The 24,864-nt window shown below is 43.9% G+C and overlaps 2 long non-coding RNA genes across 2 annotated transcripts in view; one reads left to right on the forward strand and one right to left on the reverse strand.

Moving 5' to 3' along the window:
• The window catches only part of LOC138764125 (uncharacterized), a 33,360-nt gene extending 18,563 nt beyond the window's left edge, over positions 1-14,797 (forward strand). Inside the window, exon 4 of the long non-coding RNA XR_011357995.1 lies at positions 14,296-14,797. This is a non-coding gene — a long non-coding RNA (uncharacterized lncRNA). The remainder of the gene's footprint in view (positions 1-14,295) is intronic.
• The window catches only part of LOC138764126 (uncharacterized), a 97,879-nt gene that overhangs the window by 24,245 nt on the left and 48,770 nt on the right, over positions 1-24,864 (reverse strand). The window lies entirely within an intron of this gene.

Consider the following 24,864-nt stretch of genomic DNA (forward strand, 5'->3'; position numbering starts at 1 on the left):
CTTGAATGTAATATTTACAATTATTTTTCTGTGTCACTTGTATACATTACTGATCCAAGAAAGAACTTTAAACATTTAGATTATCATATGTAAGTGATTTAATATATTTTTGTAAAACACTCTAGGCTTCTAGGTTATTATATTTCCTGCATTTTGGACTATGTACTAAATACACGCATGTGACCAATTAACCTACTCACCCTGTAAGTCTTTGGAATGTGGGAGGAAACTGGAGTCCCTGGAAGAAACCCACATAGACATGGGGAAAACATCCAACTCCTTCCACACAGCGATGGATTCGAAGCCCAGTAGCTGGTGCTGTAACGACCTGCTAACTATGATTATATTCTGTTGAAGATTAGATCATAGCAAGGCCACACTTTATTTTAAAGTGAAACACTCTATTTTCATTTAGATTATTCCATTTCTTGATTGCCTTTTGATCCCTGGGATCAATTATGTGCAATTTGAATGTCTATATCAGCGGTGATTTAATTTATAGCTTGTGTTTGGTCTTTGTTGGTAAAACCATTTGTAATTTAATCCTGGGTGTTTTCATTTTTCTGCATTTCAAATGCACTGTGGTATCTTCAAGGAGACTTTAGATAAATGATTTGTAAGGTTATCCCATTCTCTGAGTTCACAGCTGGAGGAGTGTTCTTTCATAAATTAAGTTGTCTTACGGAACAATGCAGTCATCATATTTTTGAAATATTCTTTTAAAGTTCATTTTGAGCATTCATGATCAGATAAGAAAGCATTAGAAGCAAGCCCTGTTTCCTATTTTACATTCTGAATGAATATAAAGATATCCTTCTCATTATTTGCTTTCACTGTTATGAACTATAGAAATCTTTCTTTCCAGAATGTTGGTCCTTTGACAAGGTGGCACATGGGAGATTAGTCAAGAAGGTTTAGTTGCTCAGTATTCAGAATGAGATAGTAAATGAAATGAGACTTTGGCCTTGAGGGAGAAGCCGAAGAATGGTCATAGATGATTTCCTCTCTTACTGCAAGCCTGCGACTAGTGGTGTGTCTCAAGGATCGGTGCTGAGTCCATCATTGTTTGTCATCTATATCAACAATCTGGATGATAATATGGGAAACTGGATAAGCAAATTTGCACGTCACTAAGACTAGCATGGAAAGATTTCAGTGCTTGCAGCGGGATCTGGACCAGCTGGCAAATGGGATGCAAATTGGCAGATGGAATTTAATATGAACAAGTGTGAGGTGTTGCACTTTGGGAGGACAAACCGGGGTTGGACTTGCATGATAAATGGTCAGTCACTGCATAGTGTAAAAGTTCAGAGGAATTGGGCCATACAGATACAAAATTCCTTGAAAATGGCATCACAGATAGATCGGGCTTAAAGAAGATTTTTGGGACATTGGTTATTTTAAATCCAAGTATTGAGCTGGAATGTTATGTTGAAGTCATATAAGATATTGGTTCAGCCAAATTTGGAATATTGTGTACAGTTTTGGTCACCTACCTACAAGAAAGATATCAAAAAGATTGAAATAATGCAGAGAAAAGTTAAAAGGATGTCGCAGGGATTTGAGGAGCCTAGTTATAGGTAGGTTAGGAATTTACTCCCTGGAGCATAGGAGAATAAAGCAAGATTTGATTGTTATACAAAATTACAAGGCCTATAAATAGGGTTAATGCAAGTAGGCTTTTTTTCTACTGAGGTTGAGAGGGACAAGAACTAAAGGAAATGGATTCAGGGTGAAATATTGAAGGAAAACTTTAGGGGCAACTTCTTCACTCAGAGAATGGTGAGTGTGTGGCACGAGTTGCCAGTGGACGTGAGTAGAGTGGTCATTTAGTCTTAATTAAGAGTTAATAATTTAGGTGGGGATTGCTGTTCAGTGCAGAGACAGTAATTGAATAGAGAGTGCAGGTGGGAGTAATTAAAGGAAACTGGTTAGGATTGGACAGTGCTAGTGGTCACATTGGGTAGTGTATTAAAGTAAAGGAAAGGTTTTTGGGAGCGGCAGCGAGTGAGTGGGAGCACAGGTTGAGGATGAGTCACTGCACATTAAGGTAAGATAGTCTTTATTACTACTTCTTTGGGGTAAAGGATGAGTGTTAGGGCTGTGTGTTGTTGGGAGTGCCAGATGTGGGAGGTCCTGGAGTCTTCCAGACTCCTGGATGTCCATATCTGCACTAGGTGTGTCGAGCTGCAGATTCTTAGGGACCGTGTTAGGGAACTAGAGCTGCAGCTCGATGACCTCAGGCTGGTTAGGGAAACAGAGGAAGTCATAGACAGGAGTTACAGCCAGGTGGTCACGCCAGGGCCACGGGAGGAGGAAAGGTGGGTAACAGTTAGGAGAGGGACAGAAAAATGTAAGGTGCCAGAGAGGAGCCCTATGACTGTAACCCTCAGCAATAAGTACGCCTCTTTGAGTACTGTTGAGGAGGACATCAAAGTTGGGGGGAGCAGCAGTGGCTGTGCCTCTGGCACAGGGTCAGCCCCTGTAGCTCAGAAAGGTAGGGAAAGGAAGAGGAGGGCAATAGTGGTAGGGGACTCCATTGTTAAGAGGACAGATAGGGGATTCTGTGGACGCAGCAAGGAGAACTGGATGGTGGTTTGCCTCCCTGGTGCCAAGGTCCGGGATGTTGCTGCTCGTGTCCCGGATATCCTAAGTGGGAGGGTCAGGAGCCAGAGGTTGTGGTACATGTAGGTACCAATGACATAGGGAGGAATAGAGAAGAGGTCCTAAAAAGTGAGTACAGGCAGTTAGGTAGGGAGTTAAAAAGAAGGACCGCAAAGAGGGTAATCTCTGGATTACTCCCTGTGCCACGTGACAGTGAGAATAGAAATAGAATGAGGTGGAGGATTAACATGTGGCTGAAGGGGTGGAGTAAGGGGCAGGGTTTCAAGTTTCTGGATCACTGGGACCTTTTTTGGGGAAGATGTGACCTGTACAGTAAGGACGGGATACACTTAAATCCCAGGGGGACCAGAATCCTGGCAGGGGTATTTGCTAGGGCTACTCAGGATCCTTTAAACTAGAATGGTTGGGGGAGGGAGCAAAATAGTACAGAGCAGTAAGGAGAAGGTTAGAATGCAAACAAAGAAAGTTTGTAGTAAGTATTTGAATATGGATGGGCAGGTGATAGAGAAAGGAAATGCTCTGGAAGAAGATGAAGGGCAATTGGTAGGAAAAGGAAATAATGTTGTTATTAAAGATGAGGGAAAACAGGGATTAAGAATTGGGAAATCTCTGAAATTCATATATTTTAATGCCAGGAGTATTGTAAAAAAGGTGGATGAGCTGAAGGTGTGGATTGATACTTGGAAGTATGATGTGGTAGCGATTAGTGAGACATGGTTGCAGGAGGGATGTGATTGGCAGCTGAATATCCCTGGGTTTCGTTGCTTTAGGTGTGATAGAGTCGGAGGGGCAAGAGGAGGTGGTGTTGCATTGCTTGTCAGGGAGAATATTACAGCGGTGCTTAGGCAGGATAGATTAGAGGGCTCATCCACGGAGGCTATTTGGGTGGAACTGAGGAGTGGGAAAGGAGAGGTTACACTTGTAGGGGTGTATTATAGACCACCTGGAGGGGACTGAGACCTAGAGGAGCAAGTCTGTAGGGAGATGGTGGATATTTGTGATAAGCAGAGGGTTGTAATTATGGGAGATTTTAATTTTCCACATAGAGATTGGGAAACACATTATGTGAAAGGGCTGGATGGGTTAGAGTTTGTGAAATGTGTGCAAGATAGTTTTTTACAACAATATGTAGAGGTGCCGACCAGAGAAGGAGCAGTGTTAGATCTACTGCTGGCAAATGGGATGGGTCAAGTGACGGAGGTTAGTGTTGGCGAGCACTTCGGGTCCAGTGATCATAATGCCATCAGCTTCAATGTCATTATGGAAAGAGATAAGTCAGGGCCAAGGTTTTTGATTGGGGAAAAGCTAGATTTGAGGAGATGCGAAAGGACTTAAAGGGTGTGCATTGGGACAATTTGTTTTATAGGCAGGATGTAGTAGAGAGATGGAAGTCTTTTAAAGATAAGATTTTGAGAGTGCAAAAGCTTTATGTTCCTGTTAGGTTAAAAGGAGGGGCAAAAGGTTTGAGAGAGCCGTGGTTTTCAAGGAATATTGGAAATTTGGTTCGAAGAAAAAGGGAGGCGTACATTAGGTATAAGAAGCATGGAATTAAGGAGATGTTTGAAAAATACATTGAATGTAAGAGGAATCTTAAGAGAAGAATTAGGAAAGCTAAAAGAAGGTATGAGGAGACTATAGCAAGCAGGGTGAAAATTAATCCAAAAGGGTTCTACAAATATGTTAATGGTAAAAGGAAAGTGAGAGACAAAAATGGTCCCTTAGAGAATCAGAGCGGAAAACTGTGTGTGGAACCTAGAGAAATGGGGGAGATATTGAACAGTTTCTTTTCTTCAGTATTCACCAAGGAGAAGGATATTGGGATATGTGAGATAAAAAAAGCAATTTGGGTAAATATGGAGAATATAGTGATTACGAAAGATGCAGTGTTAGGGCTTTTGAGGAATATAAAGGTGGATAAGTCTCCGGGACCAGACGGGATCTTCCCCAGGACATTGAGAAAAGTAAAGGAGGAAATAGCAGAGGCTCTGATGGTAATTTTCCAAATGTCATTAGAGATGGGGATAGTGCCGGAGGATTGGCGTATTGCGCAAGTGGTTCTGTTATTTAAAAAGGGTTCAAGGAGGAAGCCTGGCAATTATCGGCCTGTAAGTTTGACATCTGGGGGGCGTGGCAAGATGGCGTAGGGAACAGACGTGCCTTCCAGACCTCTCCTGACTCTGATTTATTGTTTTGTCTTCAAGTGCCTGTTAAAGTTCTTTTAAAAGTTTATAAATAATAAGAGGTGTTGGATTAGTGCCTAATGGTTTATATGCAAAAAAAAGAGGTAAAAGAAAATATCAACAGACTGTTAAAAAACTACATTTTCTGAAATTGTCTGAGCCTACTTGTTTACAAGAAGCCAGGACTCAGCGTAGAATGGATCCAGAGGAGTATATGCAGAGTTTGGCATTGAAGCTCTGTTTTAAGCCGGTGAGGCTCTTTGAAGGTCGCATTCAACAGCTTTCGGACCAAGGAGCTGGACGGGTGCCAGTATTTCACACAACGGCCACTGTGAGTGTTGTTACTCAGTCTTTGACAGTTGAATCAGCTGGGGCACCACCAGCTGGAGAGTTAAAGAGCTGTCATTCGACTGCTACAGTGGTGGCGCTGCAAAATGTATCTTCAATTACAATGGTTTTTCCAGACATCGATTCAGTGAAGATGATTAAAGAGATTTGGCTTAAAGATAATCTGATATTCAGTCTCCTGGCATTGCTGGGGGGACTTTGAGAGGGATTTTTTATACGAAGTCAAACTGCTAGAAAAGATACTAAATTAAGGGAAGGGACAGAAGATCCCGTGGTCTCTAAGGAACAGCAAGACCCCATTATGCCTGAATCTACTTCTGTTGAAATGTCTGTTAAAGATCTTGAAGATAAGGTATATTCTGTATCAAGTCACTTAGCTAATTTTGTGTACCTGTTTATTTCCAAGATTAATGCGATGGCGGAAGTCATTAATGGAGCTTTTAAGCTTGAAACCATTGAAAGATTTGAAATGTGTGATCAAGGTTTAGTCGATGCACAGGATCAACTGCAAGATGAAAATAGAATAATTGAAACATTGGAGATCCAAAATAAAAATTTAGCAAAAAAGGTTGATTATTTGGAGAATCAATCTAGACGGACAACGTAAAAATTGTTGGTTTGCCAGAAGGCATAGAAGGACTAGATCCAAGAAAAATTTTTACTGAATGGATTCCACGAGTGTTAGGACAGGATAAATTCCCTGAAGGTTTAATACTGGAACGTGCTTATAGAGTTTTAAGAAGAAAATCTTTTTCAGGACAGAATCCAAGATCTGTTTTGATCCGTTGTTTAAACTATTGTGACAGAGAGACAATTTTACGTACGGCTATTAGAAATGCCCAGCAAAATAGATCTCCTTTGATGGTTCAGAATAACCCTGTTTTCTTCTATCAAGATTTGAGTCAAGAAATTATGTTTCAACGACGCGAATTTCTTTCTGTGAAAGAACGGTTGTGGGAAAAAAAGACATAAGGCAACATTCAGGTATTCTGCGGTACTGAAGATTTTTTAGGATGGAAATTAGCCAAAGTTCTTTGACAATCGTAAAGAGGTTATGGACTTTGCTCAGTCTCTACCAATCATGCAGTTTCAGGAACGATTAGTCCTTCAAGGTCTCCAAAGAGAGTAGAGGTAGAGATGCAAGGTGGGATCCAGATTTTTAAAAGAAATGGAAGCAATGGTGACCGAAGTGGTAATGTTGATTTAAAAAAAAAAAAAAAAAAAAAAAAAAAATCTTTTTATTTTTTTTTTGAGAACAGTTTAAATAGTTTAAATAATGATGATAGTTTAATGAAATGGGAGTTGGGAGAGGGAACTGGGTGGGCACTAGTTTCCAGGAGTCATCAGCTACCTGTGAGTTATCTCACACCCAATATTTTGGGGGAGTTACCGCTTTGGGCGGATTAAACAGGAGGAGGTAGTTGTGACCTCCGACCTATTTTTTTTTCTTTTTAATTTTTGGGTTAAGAAGTGAAGGTTTTTTTAATTATTTTTTTTTAAATAAATAATTTTTTTTAAACTCTTTTTGTTTTCTGATTGTAATTGAGAGGGAATTAGGAGGTTTTTTTCTCTCCTTTTTTCTCTTTGGGGGGGGTTCTCTCTTTTTTCTTTTTTTAAGAGGATGATGTCATAGAAGATAATAAGTTAAAAATTGAGGATGTTAAATTAGATGAAGAGGAAGATGAGGAGAAAGGTGATAAGAAGAAAAAGAAGAAAATTAAGTACAAATACATTGAGGGAGAAGAGTTTAATAAAATTAAGTTAATTTCGATAGAGAATTTTGAAGATGTTATAAATGAAGAATATGGAGAATTTTATAAGAGTTTGAATTTTTTTTTCATTTTTTTATATAAGGGGAGGGGAAGGGAATAAAAAGTTTATCTGATTGTTTTTCTAAGGGATGTTTTTGTTCTCTCGATGAATTATAAAGGAAACTTTGTATTAATGGAAATTCTGTATTTATGTATTATTAATTATGATTTTTTGTATAACAGATATGTGGTTGATATATGATTAATATTTGAACTTAGTTTTAAAGTGGATTTCATTTGTTAAATACATGTATTATGTTTGATTTAAATATATGTTTAAGGGTATTATTTTAGTATTGATATTTTTTTGTTGTTAGTAATTTTTTTAAGTTTTATCTTTTTTGTAAGTGGGGTTTTTTCCATTTTATTTACAACATTGTTAATTCTTCACTCTTTGAGGGGGAGGGTTGGACTAATTTTAAATTAGGTGATTAATGTTGTGTTTTAATTATTGGGGGGGTTAATTTGTGTAGTTTAATGATGTAGTATTCTAATTTTTATTATCTCATTTTTTATTATTTCTTTAAATGTAATTTTTATTTTATTCATGTCATAAAGTTTTAAATAAAAAAAAAAAAAGTTTGACGTCTGTGGTAGGTAAATTAATGGAGAAAGTTCTTAGAGATAGTACTTATAAACATCTGGATAGACAGGGTCTGATCAGGAGCACTCAACACGGATTTGTGGGCGGAAGGTCCTGTTTGACCAAACTGATTGAATTTTTTGAAGAGGTGACTTGGAATGTGGATGAGGGTAGCACGGTGGATGTTGTCTATATGGACTTCAGTAAGGCCTTCGATAAGGTACCACATGGAAGGTTAGTTAGGAAGGTGCAGTCTTTAGGTACAAATTTTGAGATAGTCAAATGGATTGAACATTGGCTAAAGGGGAGAGGCCAGAGAGTGGTAGTGGATAATTGTCTGTCAGGTTGAAGGCCGGTGACCAGTGGTGTGCCTTAGGGATCTGTATTGGGCCCATTGTTGTTCGTTATATACATTAATGATCTAGATGATGGGGTGGTGAATTGGATTAGTAAATATGCAGATGATACTAAGATAGGTGGAATAGTGGATAATGAAGAAGGTTTTCAAGGATTGCAAAGGGATTTGGGCTGCTTATAAAAGTGGGCTGAAAAATGGCAGATGGAATTTAATGCTGATAAGTGTGAGGTGCTTCATTTTGGTAAGAAGAATCAGAACAGGACATGCGTAGTAAATGGGAGAGCATTGAGGAATACAGAAGAGCAGAAAGATTTAGGAGTAACGGTACATCGTTCCCTGAAGGTAGAAACTCATGTGAATAGGGTGGTGAAGAAGGCTCTTAGTATGCTGGCCTTTATCAATCATTGCATGGAATATAGGAGTTGGGAAGTGATGTTGAGATTGTATAAGGCATTGGTGCAGCCTAATTTAGAGTTCTGTGTGCAGTTCTGGTCGCCTAATTATAGGAAGGATATAAACAGAGTGGAGAGAGTGCAGAGAAGATTTACCAGAATGTTACCTGGATTTAAGCATCTAGAGTACAGGGAGAGATTGGGAAGATTAGGTCTTTATTCTGTTAGGTCTGCTTTGTTCATGAATGAGTGAGACAAACACCAGGCTGAGTCGAAATCAGGGTTCTTTGTTCTTTATTACCGGATTGTAACACTTGCGACTAAACATGTTAGTCGGAGAATGCATTCTGCCGTTATCAGCAAAATGGTGATTTTTTATACCCTTGGATATGTGCTTAGAACATCATCATATCATTACTTGTCCAATGACTAAAACTGTTGCTATCCTTTCCCTGCTAGCTTCCTGCCTCTCAATCCATCAATGTCTCTCTTATCTTGTAAGTACAAGGATGCATTCACATCTTGTTACTGCCCCGTACATTCCCATCTCATGATGTTTTACCTAACAGGAGTACAAGGACACCTCCCCTTCTTGTTACAGCCTTGTACAGGGTAACTCCCTACACATTCCCATCTCATGATGTTTTACCTTACAATTCTTTGGAGCGTAAAAGGTTGAGAGGGGATTTGATAGAGGTTTTTAAGATTATGAAAGGGATAGACAGAGTGGATGTGGATAGACTATTTCTGTTAAGAGTAGGAGAGATTGAAACAAGAGGACATGAGTGAAGAGTTAAGGGGCAGAGGCTTAGAGGAAACATTAGGGGGAACTTCTTTACTCAGAGAGTGGTAGCGGTGTGGAATGAGCTTCTGGGAGAAATAGTGGCGGCAGAGTCAATTTTATTATTTAAGAGAAAGTTGGACAGGTATATGGATGAGAAGGTGGAGGGTTATGGTCATTGTGCAGGTAGGTGGGACTAGAGAAGAGTGTTTGGTTCGGTGCGGACTAGAAGGGCCTAATGGCCTGTTTCCGTGCTGTAATTGTTATATATGTTATATATATGTGTTGGATCTGGGTTTGATTTCAACATTTAACAGACATTTGGATAGGTACATGGATTGGAGGGACATGGAGAGCTATGGTGCAGGAGTAGGTCAATGGGGAAAGGAAGAATAATGGTGTGTCATGGAGTAGGTGAGCGAAGGGCCTGTTTCTGTGCTATAGTATTCTATGCTTCTAAATAATTAGAAGAACTTCTGACTAAAATCAAAACTTGCAGATGGAACAAATTGATCTTAAAACACTTCTTCACAAGATTAATATATGGTTCTAGTTCACACAATACAAATTGTTATGTCTAAAGTGAGCTTGGTGCTGATTTTTAAACAAATGTATTGGCAATTTTTAAAAAAAGAACATGCTAGAAATATATAGCATATGGGCAAATAAATACACCCTTGCTGTTCATGTAAAGAAAGTTTCCTGGAAAATGTTGTTAAAACCCCACAATGCAAATGTTACCTGCAGTCAACTCACAACTAAACATATCAAATGTCAGATAAATATGATGCACAAAGGAAAAAACAAATGAACCGCTGAATGAACTCAGCTCATTGAGCACGGCATCTGTGGTGGGAAAGATGTTTATTTATGTGTATCCCTGTATACACCACAGTTAATAGTTGGCATTTCATCTTTTATCATTCCCCTAATAAGGACCCCAAGTTAAGAACTCTCCAAAAATGATTGCACCTCTGACAATGTAGTATTTCTTAAATGCTTCAAATGATGCCACCTAAGATTTTTATTCCAAAATCTGATGTGGAGTTGAAAACACAATTGTCTAACTCAAAGGTAAGAATGTCCTCTGCCCATTTGTACTAAGCCCCCATTAAATGTTGTAAACTGTTTTGAAAGCTTACGGTAAAATATTTTAGTTCTAAAGATCTCTTCTTTTTTCTTTCCTTTCTTTGGCTTGGCTTCGCGGACGAAGATTTATGGAGGGGGTAAATGTCCACGTCAGCTGCAGGCTCGTTTGTGGCTGACAAGTCCGATGTGGGACAGGCAGACACGGTTGCAGGGGAAAATTGGTTGGTTGGGGTTGGATGTTGGGTTTTTCCTCCTTTGCCTTTTGTCAGTGAGGTGGGCTCTGCGGTCTTCTTCAAAGGAGGTTGCTGCCCGCCGAACTGTGAGGCGCCAAGATGCACGGTTTGAGGCGATATCAGCCCACTGGCGGTGGTCAATGTGGCAGGCACCAAGAGATTTCTTTAAGCAGTCCTTGTACCACTTCTTTGGTGCACATCTGTCTCAGTGGCCAGTGGAGAGCTCGCCATATAACACTATCTTGGGAATGTGATGGTCCTCCATTCTGGAGACGTGACCCACCCAGCGCAGCTGGATCTTCAGCAGCGTGGACTCGATGCTGTCAACCTCTGCCATCTCGAGTACTTCGACGTTAGGGATGAAAGCGCTCCAATGAATGTTGAGGATGGAGCGGAGACAACGCTGGTGGAAGCGTTCTAGGAGCCGTAGGTGATGCTGGTAGAGGACACATGATTCGGAGCCGAACAGGAGTGTGGGTATGACAACGGCTCTGTATACGCTTATCTTTGTGAGGTTTTTCAGTTGGTTGTTTTTCCAGACTCTTTTGTGTAGTCTTCCAAAGGAGCTATTTGCCTTGATGAGTCTGTTGTCTATCTCGTTGTCGATCCTTGCATCTGATGAAATGGTGCAGCCGAGATGGGTAAACTGGTTGACCGTTTTGAGTTTTGTGTGCCCGATGGAGATGTGGGGGGGCTGGTAGTCATGGTGGGGAGCTGGCTGATGGAGGACCTCAGTTTTCTTCAGGCTGACTTCCAGGCCAAACATTTTGGCAGTTTCCGCAAAATAGGACGTCAAGCGCTGAAGAGCTGGCTCTGAATGGGAAACTAAAGCGGCATCGTCTGCAAAGAGTAGTTCACGGACAAGTTTCTCTTGTGTCTTGGTGTGAGCTTGCAGGCGCCTCAGACTGAAGAGACTGCCATCCATGCGGTACCGGATGTAAACAGCGTCTTCATTGTTTAGGTCTTTCATGGCTTGGTTCAGCATCATGCTGAAGAAGATTGAAAAGAGGGTTGGTGCGAGAACACAGCCTTGCTTCACGCCATTGTTAATGGAGAAGGGTTCAGAGAGCTCATTGCTGTATCTGACCCGACCTTGTTGGTTTTCGTGCAGTTGGATAACCATGTTGAGGAACTTTGGGGGGAATCTGATGCGCTCTAGTATTTGCCAAAGCCCTTTCCTGCTCACGGTGTCGAAGGCTTTGGTGAGGTCAACAAAGGTGATGTAGAGTCCTTTGTTTTGTTCTCTGCACTTTTCTTGGAGCTGTCTGAGGGCAAAGACCATGTCAGTAGTTCCTCTGTTTGCGCGAAAGCCGCACTGTGATTCTGGGAGAATATTCTCGGCGACACTAGGTATTATTCTATTTAGTAGAATCCTAGCGAAGATTTTTGCCTGCAATGGAGAGCAGTGTGATTCCCCTGTAGTTTGAGCAGTCTGATTTCTCGCCTTTGTTTTTGTACAGGGTGATGATGGTGGCATCACGAAGGTCCTGAGGCAGTTTTCCTTGGTCCCAACAAAGCTTGAAAAACTCATGCAGTTTGACATGCCGAGTTTTGCCGCCAGCCTTCCAGACCTCTGGGGGGATTCCATCCAGGTCTCAGTTTCCTGACACCAAAAGGGGGACTGTTGGAATCTAGGGGTTAAAGCATTATGAAAGAAATGATTAATTAATAAGTTTATATTTACTGCATGGTTCAGGGGAAAAGAGGAATGTGATTAAGTGGCAATCACAGCATGGAGCAAAGTTAGCTGAGCAAAATGGTCTGCTCCCAAATACAGGGAGAGGAAATGCCTATGTTTTGACAATTGCTCCAGATTTGAAATTAGATCCAAAATGTCCTTAGCTTTTCATGATTTGTGTACTTAAACACAAATCCCTTAGTTTTGCATAGATTTTGTCTCCCTTTATTTGAAAAAAAAACATTATCTTTCTCAGGTCAAATGCACAAAAATACAGGCTTTGTTAAATTGATTTGCATCGTTCATCGATTTGACCATTCACTAAGCCTATTGATAGTTTTCCCAGCACACCAAATGTTATAAAGAGAAATCAGGCTCGGTGGGTTTAATGTCACTCATCTGGACCCAAGTGTTATAATCACACGCAACTTTAACCAGCACATGGGAAACAAATGGGAGAAAGTTTAAATGGTACACAATTACTACTTCACATAAGCAACAATACAGATATTCATCTCGGACATCAATTTTTCCTTTTTTACCCTTTCTAAAATAAAAGACAATTTAACATCCAGAGTCGAGCAGATGCTGGGAAACCTGGCCTTGACAGTGGCGTGGTAGTAGTCTGCAGTGGCCTCTTTGGATCGGGTGCAGACATTTTAACACCTAAAGACAAATTTCATCCTATCTCCTCTGTACCCATGGGCCCAGACCCTGAAAGCCAAATTAATGTGTCACTTTTTTAATATACATTTTAAGTAGTTGCGAGTAATTGGAGGTGTGTGCGTAAGAGAGACACCTAGGTAATTTCTGCTGGTGGCGGATCTGTCTGTCTTGCAGCAGGCAAACAGAAAGTTTCATGTAATATGACACTGTTTTAATATTATGGCAATAAATTGCATCTTTAATCTTGAGTTAGATTTGGACAACGGTAAACCTATATTTGACCCTGCTCACACACTATAAACAGTGACTCTTACACACTCTCCCAGTTCCCTAATCAACAGCAGGGCTGGTGCCAGACTATTTTGTACCCTAGGCAAGGACAACTACTTGCATCTCCTACCCCCACAAAATTGTCAATTTTGATTTCAAAAACTGATGTTTTGTAGAAAAAAATGAAAAGCACAAAACCTGAAACTGCTAAATTTATTTTAAATTGCAAGATTAAGAATAAGTAATACAAGCCCAGAACCTTGGTTATGTATTTCTACCTTTGGTACATAAAGGACACTGTGTGACCTGCTGAGCTTCTCCAGCATGTCGTGTTTTTTTACTTCAACTACGGTATCGACAGGTTTTCATGATTTACAAGTAATACACCAGAACTGGAACCTTTCATCAGGATTGAGAGTGGACGAGAGGATGAGCTTGGGGTCTGGGAGTGCCAGTGAGTGTCCAGGTCCTAGTACTGGTGAGGAAGCATCTGGCTCCAGGCCATGCCAGCACCATGCCTCATGTCACCAAGCTTAGCATCAGCTTTACCTGATTCCTTCCAATTGCACTTGGGGGTTGTTGGAATCTAGGGGTTAAAACAGTATGAAATAAATGATTAATCAATAAGTTTATTTGTACTGCATGAGTCGGAAAGAGGAATGTGGCTAAGTGGCTGTCACAGCATGGAGCAAAGTTAGCTGAACAAAATTGGCTGCTCCCAAGATACAGGGAGAGGATATGCATAAAACGATTTAGGAGGAATGCTCAACTGAAGGAGGTGGGAAGTAGCACAGGAGACACAGGCCAGATCAGAACAAAGAATGGCCCGCAAGAATCAAAGGGAATGGAAAACCAGTCTAGGAGGAAGATTAAGGCACGAGGAGGTGTTAAAGAGAACAGCAGAAATTGGCCAGACAGGGACCGAATGGTGATTAGAAATATCTGGGGATGAATTAATTTCAGATCTAAACAACAGGATAGTCTGGCCTGGAGGATTAACATGGGAATGCTACACCCCAGAAATCTGCAAAACAGGAGATGACTTGTGATAACCCTTATGCAAAAAGATCTAGCAGGGAAAACAACTTTTGTTCTGTGTGATAAGATTGACCTATATAAACTGTGCCAACTGGACAATAGGGGTCAGTCTCGGGGAGTAGCTCACTGGCAGGTGACCTATGAACTAACAGACTGACCCAGAGCTCTGTTAAGTTTTATTCTTGTGCTGTGTAATAAATTGACTGTTGAACCGAATACCTTCTCCTATCACTTCATTCAAAGAACGCTCTGGACTCAGACTACACATAGACTAAATTAAGAGTAAGTTAAAGCCAGAGTCCAACAATTTGGTGACCCCGACGTGATGAAGATGGAGAAGTGACGGAAGAAAAGATACGAAACACCGGTCGATTGTGCTGTGATGATAACAGCAAGTGACCATTCAACAGAGTGAGGTAAGCAGACGCCTGTTCAAACGAAGTTCTGCTATTGGCAAAGATAAAATTGTGTGTTGTCACTACTCTGCAAAAGACCTAGTTAAAGACAAGAATAAAACAAAAGGAGGTTGGAATCCCTCTACGGAGGTTGAGGTCCCTCTAGGAAAAGGAGGTTGGAATCCCTCTACGGAGGTTGAGGTCCCTCTAGGAAAAGGAGGTTGGAATCCCTCTACGGAGGTTGAGGTTCCTCTAGGAAAAGGAGGTTGGAATCCCTCTACGGAGGTTGAGGTCCCTCTAGGAAAAGGAGGTTGGAATCCCTCTACAGAGGTTGAGGTCCCTCTAGGAAAAGGAGGTTGGAATCCCTCTACGGAGGTTGAGGTCCCTCTAGGAAAAGGAGGTTGGAATCCCTCTACGGAGGTTGAGGTCCCTCTAGGAAAAGGAGGTTGGAATCCCTCTATGGAGGTTGAGGTCCCTCTAGGAAAAGGAGGTTGGAATCCCTCTACGGAGGTTGAGGTCCCTCTAGGAAAAGAAGGTTGGAATCCCTCTAAGGAGGTTGAGGTCCGGTTGGAATCCCTCTAAGGAGGTTGAGGTCCCTCTAGTAGAACGGGGTTGGAGCCCCTTGTAGCAATCTCGAGAGGTAGATTTAGACACTTGGCCAAGTAGTATAAGGTGTATGGGGTGATAGTTATTTGTTTCTATAGTGTGTAATAAGTATTTGTTTAAGAATCGTGTACCATAGTAGTGTATAATAAGTATCCGTATAAGGTGTATTGTGTTATAGTTATTTGTTTCTATAGTGTGTAATAAGTATTTGTTTAAGAATCGTGTACCATAGTAGTGTATAATAAGTATCCGTATAAGGTGTATTGTGTTATAGTTATTTGTTTCTATAGTGTGTAATAAGTATTTGTTTAAGAATCGTGTACCATAATAGTAATAAGTATCTGTATAAGGTGTTCGGCATTTAACTGTTTTTTCATGCACGCTGGTATTGTTGCTGTGTATATCACTGTATTACTCTCGATGTTTTAAGTACTTCTGAAAAAGGGGCAGCAGAGGTTACAGATTGTACTGTTTTACAGGGTAGAGAGGGCATAGAGGCAAGGTATTTAGAATACGGATCAGGGAAACACAGTGGGGATAGGCAGTCACACAGTGAGGCATCAGTGTACACAGACTAACCGCAAAACAAACAATGTACATTTCACACAAAGGGGGAAACTAACAAGCTAACCGCAAAACAAACAATAGACACTTCACACAACCACGAGACACATAATCCCCCACCTGGCTCTCTCTCTGATCATCCCTGAAGGGGAACACCTGTTTTCAGGGAGCTGCTGGTCATCTGGTGGTTATAATAACGTGGAAAGGGTCGAAGTAGAGTGCGGGGTGTCAAAATCCTACCAGGAGAGAGAGCCAGGGAGTACGAGGTCTAAAGGGATAAAAATCGGAACAGAGATGGAAGGAGTAATAAGGGATGTAGGGCAAGAGTTCGGGGAAGACAGAGGAGTTCCCCCATCTGTAGACAGACAGTGGGAAAATACAAGGAATCAATTACTGGGAGGATGACCGAAGGGAGAGGAAGGACAGGCTAGGGAACGGTACGAACAGATTTGGAAAGAGCTGCAGAGTCAGGGGAAGGTACCACGAGGGTTTGAAAAAATCCGGCTGTTACTGTACTTAGGAGAAGCAGAGAGGGAAGCATGATCACACACAGAAGACAGGGTCAGGAGAACCCTCGCTTCCCTTTGGGATATGCGTTGCGGGAAAGGGGGGAAGTACGGCTTCCAGAAAGATATAGACAGATGCCGCTAATTTATGAGGGTCCGCAAATTGGGGAAAGGTATCAACCCTTCTCATTCACTGACATGAATTGTATTTTGGACAAAATGCCACCTCCGACTGAGGGAGGTGGAGCGTGGATGGGAAAGTTCTGCCAAGTTACGATGGGACATAAGATAGCCATAGGGGATTGGAGAGCATTATTGGGGAAACAGCTTGGGCTGTGGGAGATTCAGCAGGTAGAAATGATCGCAGGAATCACTAGGTGCCTCGATGCTGAGCCATTTGCCAACCATGCTACGGCAATAGGAGGGGCAATGCGGGATAAGTTTCCCGTTCCCCCCGGTGTCATGCAGTCCCTGACTTTTTCCATAAAGGATGATGAGGAGATCTCTACTTTTTTGAGTCAGTGTAAGGAGAATTGGACCAATAAAGCAGGAGTACACCCGGCCACAGATCCCTTGCAGACTACTCTCTTTAGGGCTGCAGTAACAAGCGGACTGCCAGCTGTTGTGAGGGAGACGTTAGAGAATAACCCTGATATTCCTGGCTGCTCGAATGAGCAATGGGAAAAATATTTGACCCATCACCTGAAACGTTACAGGGCTAAGCAAAAGGAGGACAAACAAACTACGGAGTCTGGCAACTCCTTAAGCTTCAATTGGCAGAGGCTAGGCAAAAGGCAAATGAGGAAAAAAAGATTTCCTCAAAGGGTGCGAACCAGATGATTCAGCAGCCACCGCAGCCACCACAAGGGAATGATACTAATTGGCACCCGGCCCCATATTGGGCACCGGGTCCCACCGATGGGGGCAGAATGGGAGGTCCAATGGGGGGATTCCGAGTAAGAGGGAGAGTTCGGAGTGCTCCACGAAGGCAGCCAGCCGTATGTTTTGGATGCGGTCAGCCAGGACACTTGAAGAGAGACTGTCCCCTAGTTTGGGAGCCTCGGGACCCGGGGGCAAGGGGCTATGGACCACCACAACAGGAGCCTTGGGTCCAGCCCCAGAGATCGTCAGTGCCACCCCCAGTACATCAGGCACCCTATGCGGCTCTAGCTCCGAGGAGACAATTCCCTTTGCTGACAGAGGAGGAGCAATATTGCCCACAGTGACGGAGCCCGAGTACCCACGAGCAGGCTAGGTTGGCAGACCCTTTCCTGCAGATGAAAGTCATGGACATGAAAGTATCCTTTTTAGTGGATACAGGAGCCAGGTTTTCAACACTCACTGGCGCTGAGTTTCAAGATAAAACATCATCCTCTAGCGTCCAGCTGATAGGGTTCTCGGGTACACCAGAAAATCTGCCGTTTTCTACACCACTAGTCACTTCTGTGGCAGGACAGACTTTTACACATCAGTACATTTTGTCAGCCAGGTGCCCTACCAATCTCTTGGGCAGAGACCTGTTGGTCAAGTGCGGAGCATCGATCCTTTGTGGACCCAGCGGAATAGAGGTCACCTTTCCAAATGGATATTCTATGAACTGTTCAGTAACTACACTGCATTCCGGTTCTCAGATGTTGTTGGCGGCAGCTGGAGGATCCGCATCTGAGGGACAATGGGCTGACATTTACTGGGGGTTGTTGCAACCAGAGGACCCTCAGAAGGGGGGGCTGCTAAAACTTTATAATCAATGGAAGCCGCGGATCCAGACGTTACACCCGTATACCCCTCCCTCGGACCCTCCCCATATGACCCTCTTTTACGATAGGGATGGGGATGAAATGTATCAGCATGCCTTTTATGAAGAGGTAGAGGGCAGGCAATGGGAAATTAATTCGGACTACATAGTGATAGGAAAGGAGGGAGTGGCCGCTGCGGTGGCACTGACATCTGAACAGCTGGAATGGTATGAGATGGCAGGTGAGGCCATTCCTCATGTCACCCTTGCAATTGGCACTACTCATCAGGCAAAAGATTTGGGACCGATGTGTCGGAACTTGAAGTCCCTAAGGGACTGGTCTGACACCCAAATACCGACAGTGCAGTTCTCCTCATCTGGTCAGGCATACAGAATTTTGTCTCCGACACATGATCAAGTCCTCCTTGAGCATAGACAGATTGAACGCTTTCATGGTAGAGAGAAGATGGATCACCCCGACTCGGCCCCTATGCTAGATTCTCTCCCTGAGAACCTGTGGTCAGTGGGATCAGCAGATGTGGGTTTTTGTCAGCAGGTTGATCCCATAACCTTCGAACTGTCAGATTACACCCCTATTTGGCAGATGCAGTATCCCCACAAACCTGAAGCTGAGGAAGGCTTGGCAGATACCATTGATGGCCTTATGTATTCAGGGGTGTTGGAACATTCGTGTTCTAGTTGGAATACACCCATCTTACCTGTTCCTAAACAAGACACGGGCAAATATCGGATGGCCCATGACTTAAGGGGCATCAATGGTATTGTGCGAACACCCGCAGTTCCAGTACCAAACCCATATACTGCCATGACTGCTTTAACCCCCAACCACAAGTGGTTCTCTTGCATTGATTTAGCGAATGCTTTCTTTTGCTTGCCGCTGGCAGAACCATTAAGAGATGTGTTTTCATTCACGTATAGAGGAAGAAAGTTGCGGTATACTAGGCTTCCGCAGGGCTTTATCTTATCTCCAGGAATTTTTAATCAGGTATTGAAAGAACAGCTGAGGGGGCTAGCACTGCCAGGTGGGGTTGTTCTGATCCAGTATGTAGATGACATCCTATTAGCTGCACCTGATCCCACTTCCTCTTTGGAGGCCACCTGCCTCCTGCTGGCGCAGCTGTTCAAGGCAGGCTTTAAAGTCTCTCGCTCAAAGCTGCAATGCTGCAGACAGGTGGTCACTTTTTTAGGCAGAATGGTCTCAGCGAAAGGCACAGGGATTTCCCCGGCACATCAAACACTAATACTACATCATCCACGACCAAAGACAGTTAAGGAAATGCTTTCCTTTTTGGGTTTGTCAGGGTATAGTAGGCAGTTTATCCCATCGTATGGTGAGTTAACACATCCACTGCGAACCTTGGTGAATGAGCAGGGGATGAGAAATCTGGGAGCTACTCTTGAGTGGACTGCACAGGCTGAGAGGAATTTTATTCTATTAAAGCAAGCTCTTACAACAGCTATAGATTTGACTATTCCAAATTATAAACTACCTTTCTTTTTGGATGTTTCTGAAAAAGCACACACAATTGATGGTGTTCTTTTTCAGAAAAAAGGGGGTGGAAGATGTGTGCTCATGTATGGGAGTATCACACTAGACCCAACGGAAGACAGACACCCACCATGTACAAGACATGCAGCAGGAGTAGCAAAGATTCTACAAAAGGTGGCACACATAGTAATGGGACATGGCCTGACAGTATTAACAACACATAGTATTGTAGCATTTGTGAGCTCCACAGCATTTACCATGACTTCGTTAAGGCAGACGAGACTAGAAAAGATCCTGAATGCTCCAAATGTTACGTTTACCCATGAAGGCATTAACATGGCAGAAAATAGTGGAGAGGATGAACCAAACAATAAAAGGTAAGATCGGGAAAGTACAGGCACGGACCAAACTAAATTGGGTGGATGCGTTGCCTCTGGCATTAATGTCAATAAGGAGTTCGGTAAGTTCTGTGACAGGATTCACTCCATATGAACTACGAACGGGGCACCAGTTCCCGGGACCGGGAGCCGGAAGTCAGACTACGAAGAATGAGGTAAGTTCAATGGGATGCAAGCTGTATTATGATAAACTAACGGCTCTGGTGTCAGATTTTTCACAACAGGTCACAAGTCCCAACAGAGAAGGGGAAACACCGATACCTTCAGTCGCGGAGTGGATTCTGCTAAAGGTCATCAAGAGAAAGTGGTCGGAGCCCAGGTGGACAGGACCCTACCGAGGGGTGGAGAGGACGTCCCACGCGGTTCGACTACAGGGAAAAGGCGAGACGTGGTATCATTGGAGTCAGTGTGCAGCCACGGACCCACCAGCACGGACACTGGAACAGATTCGTACGGCGGCGACTGAGAACCTGTGAGCAACTACGGACTAAGAACTTTCTGAACGGGTCCCTTTAAAGAACATATTGGACTCCGGGGACTGTTGATGGTAGAATCTATTGTTGTTTAAAAATCGATGACAATGGGCAAGCAGTAAAGGAGATTTCTTCAGGTATTCACAAATTAGCTCACGTCCCGGTTCAGACCTGGCGACCCTTGGGCAGCGCATGGCTGGGAAATTTGTTCTCTGGAGACTGGGGATGGATACATACTATAGTGCTAGTTGCTGGATTTGTGGTTTTGGCGTTGATTCTGATCCCATGCATCCTTCCCTGCCTCCAGTGCCTCATTCAACGAGCGCTGTCACAGAGAGACATCCCCAGACCCCAAGGCATGTATTTGTCCCTACTGCCCTCTCAAGAGTGTAATGATTACAAGGGATCAGAAATGCCAACCCTGGCATGTAACCCGGATTTCTCTATCTAATAAGTTAACTGGTGGTTGGTCTCATTTTCATGAGACCAAAAGGGGGACTGTTGGAATCTAGGGGTTAAAACAGTATGAAATAAATGATTAATCAATAAGTTTATTTGTACTGCATGAGTCAGGGAAAGAGGAATGTGGCTAAGTGGCTGTCACAGCATGGAGCAAAGTTGGCTGAACAAAATTGGCTTCTCCCAAGATACAGGGAGAGGATATGCATAAAACGATTTAGGAGGAATGCTCAACTGAAGGAGGTGGGAAGTAGCACAGGAGACACAGGCCAGATCAGAACAAAGAATGGCCCGCAAGAATCAAAGGGAATGGAAAACCAGTCTAGGAGGAAGATTAAGGCACGAGGAGGTGTTAAAGAGAACAGCAGAAATTGGCCAGACAGGGACCGAATGGTGATTAGAAATATCTGGGGATGAATTAATTTCAGATCTAAACAACAGGATAGTCTGGCCTGGAGGATTAACATGGGAATGCTACACCCCAGAAATCTGCAAAACAGGAGATGACTTGTGATAACCCTTATGCAAAAAGATCTAGCAGGGAAAACAACTTTTGTTCTGTGTGATAAGATTGACCTATATAAACTGTGCCAACTGGACAATAGGGGTCAGTCTCGAGGAGTAGCTCACTGGCAGGTGACCTATGAACTAACAGACTGACCCAGAGCTCTGTTAAGTTTTATTCTTGTGCTGTGTAATAAATTGACTGTTGAACCGAATACCTTCTCCTATCACTTCATTCAAAGAACGCGCTGGACTCAGACTACACATAGACTAAATTAAGAGTAAGTTAAAGCCAGAGTCCAACAGGGTGGGGTGGGATAGTTGTCCACAGGTCCTCAGTGTGGGATGGTGGACACCCGATCATCTGTCTTGACTGGAGATGGGGAGTGAGGATTGGGGAAGACCCTCTCTCTTTGCCTCACACATCCAGCTCCATCGGGTGGTCAGAGCAGAGTGGACATGATGCCAAAGGACAGCCCTGCCCTGTGTGACATGTCACACCTCTCATCAGCACCATTTTTGACCTGTGTGTGTCATATTCGCACAACGTCCGAACCCCACAAATTAGACTAGTTTCCCCCAAGCACCCCTGCAGAATATTTATCGCAGACACTAAAGGAAGAAAAAAGCATGCACTGGAATTGTGAAGAAAATCAGAAGGTTGGAACCGTTCAGGTCAGGCAGCATATGTGGCAAGAGAACCTGTAGTGATATGTTTTATTTATTTATATATATATATATATATATATATATATATATATTTATATATATATATATATATATATATATATATATATATATATATACTTACTGCTGCTGCTCTGTACATAAGTGGCTGGCCCGCCTACTGATGATTCAACTCCCTATAACCCCTCCCCCTGTGACCTGGCCATAAAAGTCGATCTCCCTGCCCCTTTCCATTCATTCGAGCACATGGAGTTGGACCAGTTACAATCTAATGTGTATTAAAGCCTATCGTTCCTCACTCAGCCTTTAGAGTCATTGATAGTGTGTATCAATTTAATACACATTAATTTTCCACACAGGATGAACAAGCTGCTGAGACCTGACAGACTTGAAATTGATCCACAGACACCTGTAGCTGCTGAACGGTATGAGCAGTGGATCGCCTGCTTCACAAGCTTCCTCGAAGTCGCAGTGAGCATGATGGACTCGGAGGAGAAGAGACTCAAGTCCCTGCAAGCTAGAGTTGGCCACCAAGCATACCTGGTGATCCAAAACTGCTCGACCTACCCATAGCCCCTGGCTAAACTCCACAACCTCTACTGACCCTGGGTGAACGAAGTGTACTCACAGTATCGGGTGGCCTTGAGGAGACAGCAACCTGGTGAATCCATGGATGAGTTCCTCCGAGCACTGTATGACCTGGGGAGAGAGTCCTGGGACACTGCTATAGCCCCCATGCCCATAGCCCAGTGTGTGGAGGAGCAGGTGTGAGATGCCTGCGTGGCTGACTACATTCATCCACAACTGCTTGAGGAGGACAAGCTGCCCCTGAAGAGAGCCTTCCAATTTGCCAGGACCCTCAACTCGGCCCAAAGTAACACCCACAAGATTGCCGGTAAGAACGGGGCCTCCATGTGCTGACCGCAGGTGCCACCATGTTGGGAGCCAGCATCACAGACGGCCTCCATGATAGCAAGCCACGACCTTACTGATGCCGCTGCCATTATTGGACACCTGAGGTGCCACTACTGTGGCCAGCTGAAGCACCCCAGGTGACTCTGTCCAGCTAAGGAGGCAATCTGTTCGGGATGAGGGAAGAAGGGATGTCTGTAAGTCCAAACTCTCCCAAGCGAGCAGTGCGTTGGTGACGACACGTCTGGTCCCAAACAGCTCGAATGCGTGTGCGACCTGGGAGTCACCATCTTACCCAGTGTCTCCTCCGCCTTCCTGGATGATGTCACCTTGGCCTTCTGCCGCCTGGTCAACGTCACTTCCTCCTTCTTCCACCGAGGCGACAATATGGAGGCAGCTATCTTACCGATCGGATCTCCCCTCTGACAGCGACAACAATGACCCAATCCTGGCTTCAGTACCCCTGAACCAGGACAGACCTCATCTGATCGCCCACTCACTGATGGACATCGGGGTAAACAGAAAAAGGATGAACTGCCTGTTTGATAGTGGGAGCACAGAGAGCTTCATCTACCCAGACATTGCCCAGAAACACTCTCTTTCTGTCAGATCCATGAGTGGAACCATCTCTATGGCTGCAAGGGACCAATCCACAGAGATCCAGGGGCATTGTGTAGTGTTGTTAATGGTGAGGATGTGAATATTATGATAACTTTAATTTGCTTGTGATGCCACAGCTCTGTGCACCGATACTCCTGGGCCTCAACTTTCAGTGCCAGTTTAAGAGTGTAACGATGGTGCTCAGAGGACCACAGCCACCCATAAGGGTACACAACTCGCAACCCCCTCCCCCTGACAGCCGGCCCCCACCTGCAGCTCTCCACCCTCTGCATACTCCCTCCATCACTATTCAAGAATCTGACCCTGGACTGCAGGCCCATCATAACGAAAACCAGGCGCTATAGCACCGAGGGTTGGGCATTTATAAAGTCCGAGGTCCAGCCACTCCTGGCGGGGGGATCATAACTCCCAGTTCGCTCCCAGGTGGAGCGAGAAAACGCCACCATTTGGAAGGCGATCCTCCTGGCCCTTAAGTCAAAAGGCCTGGCGATTTCTCATTGGCAGAAAGTCCTACCAGAGGCACTCCATGCCATCCGATTGCTCCAATGCACTGCTACAAATATGACCCCACATGAACGCATCTTTTCCTTCCCCAGGAAGTTGGCGACCAGAACCACTCTGCCACCTTGGCTCTCATCTCTGGGATTTGTCCTGCTGAGGAAACATGCGAGGAGCCATAAGGCCGACACATTGGTGGAAGAGGTGCAGTTCCTGCACGCACATCCACAATAAGTTTATGTCCAGTACCTCGATGGCCATGAGGACACAGTCCCTGTGACATCCACCCACCCCCAGCCCCAGCCACCACATACACACACATCAGCCCCTACATGGACTTGATACAGGATATTGAACCCCGCCCCCCCCCCCCCCCCCGTCACCCATTCCACATGCCCAGGACCCTCACCTTGCTGAGCCAACTGCCATGACCACCCCCACAGACATCCAGACCCCACCCCCTACGGCGACAGCCTTGGCCCCCCCCCCACACCTCAAGACACTTGACCAGCAATGGAGACAACCAGTATACCACTGGCAAAGCTGAGCAGGTCACAGAGGCAGAGGAAGCTATCTGACTGGCTGAAACTCTAGGACTGGGTCTTGTTTTTTTAAAGAGAGGGTGAATGTAGTGATATGTATGTATGCATATATTGTTGCTGCTATGTGTACAAGTGGCTGGCCCGCCCACTGATGACTTGACCCCATGTAATCCCTCCCTCATGACCTGACCATAAAGATTGACCTCCCTACCCCCTTCCATTCATTCGAGCAGATGGAGTTGGCCCAGCTGAAATGTAATGTGTATTAAAGTTCCTCACTCAGTCTTTAGAGTCATTAGTAATGCGTATCAGAACCCCAGTTCGTTAAGCTGAAACACACACTACTTTCTCTCTCTCTCTCTGCAAAGGTGGCATCGCCTGCCTAGTGTCCCCAGCATTTCG

Source organism: Narcine bancroftii, chromosome 5 (genome assembly GCF_036971445.1).
Source record: "Narcine bancroftii isolate sNarBan1 chromosome 5, sNarBan1.hap1, whole genome shotgun sequence".
NCBI lineage: Eukaryota > Metazoa > Chordata > Chondrichthyes > Torpediniformes > Narcinidae > Narcine > Narcine bancroftii.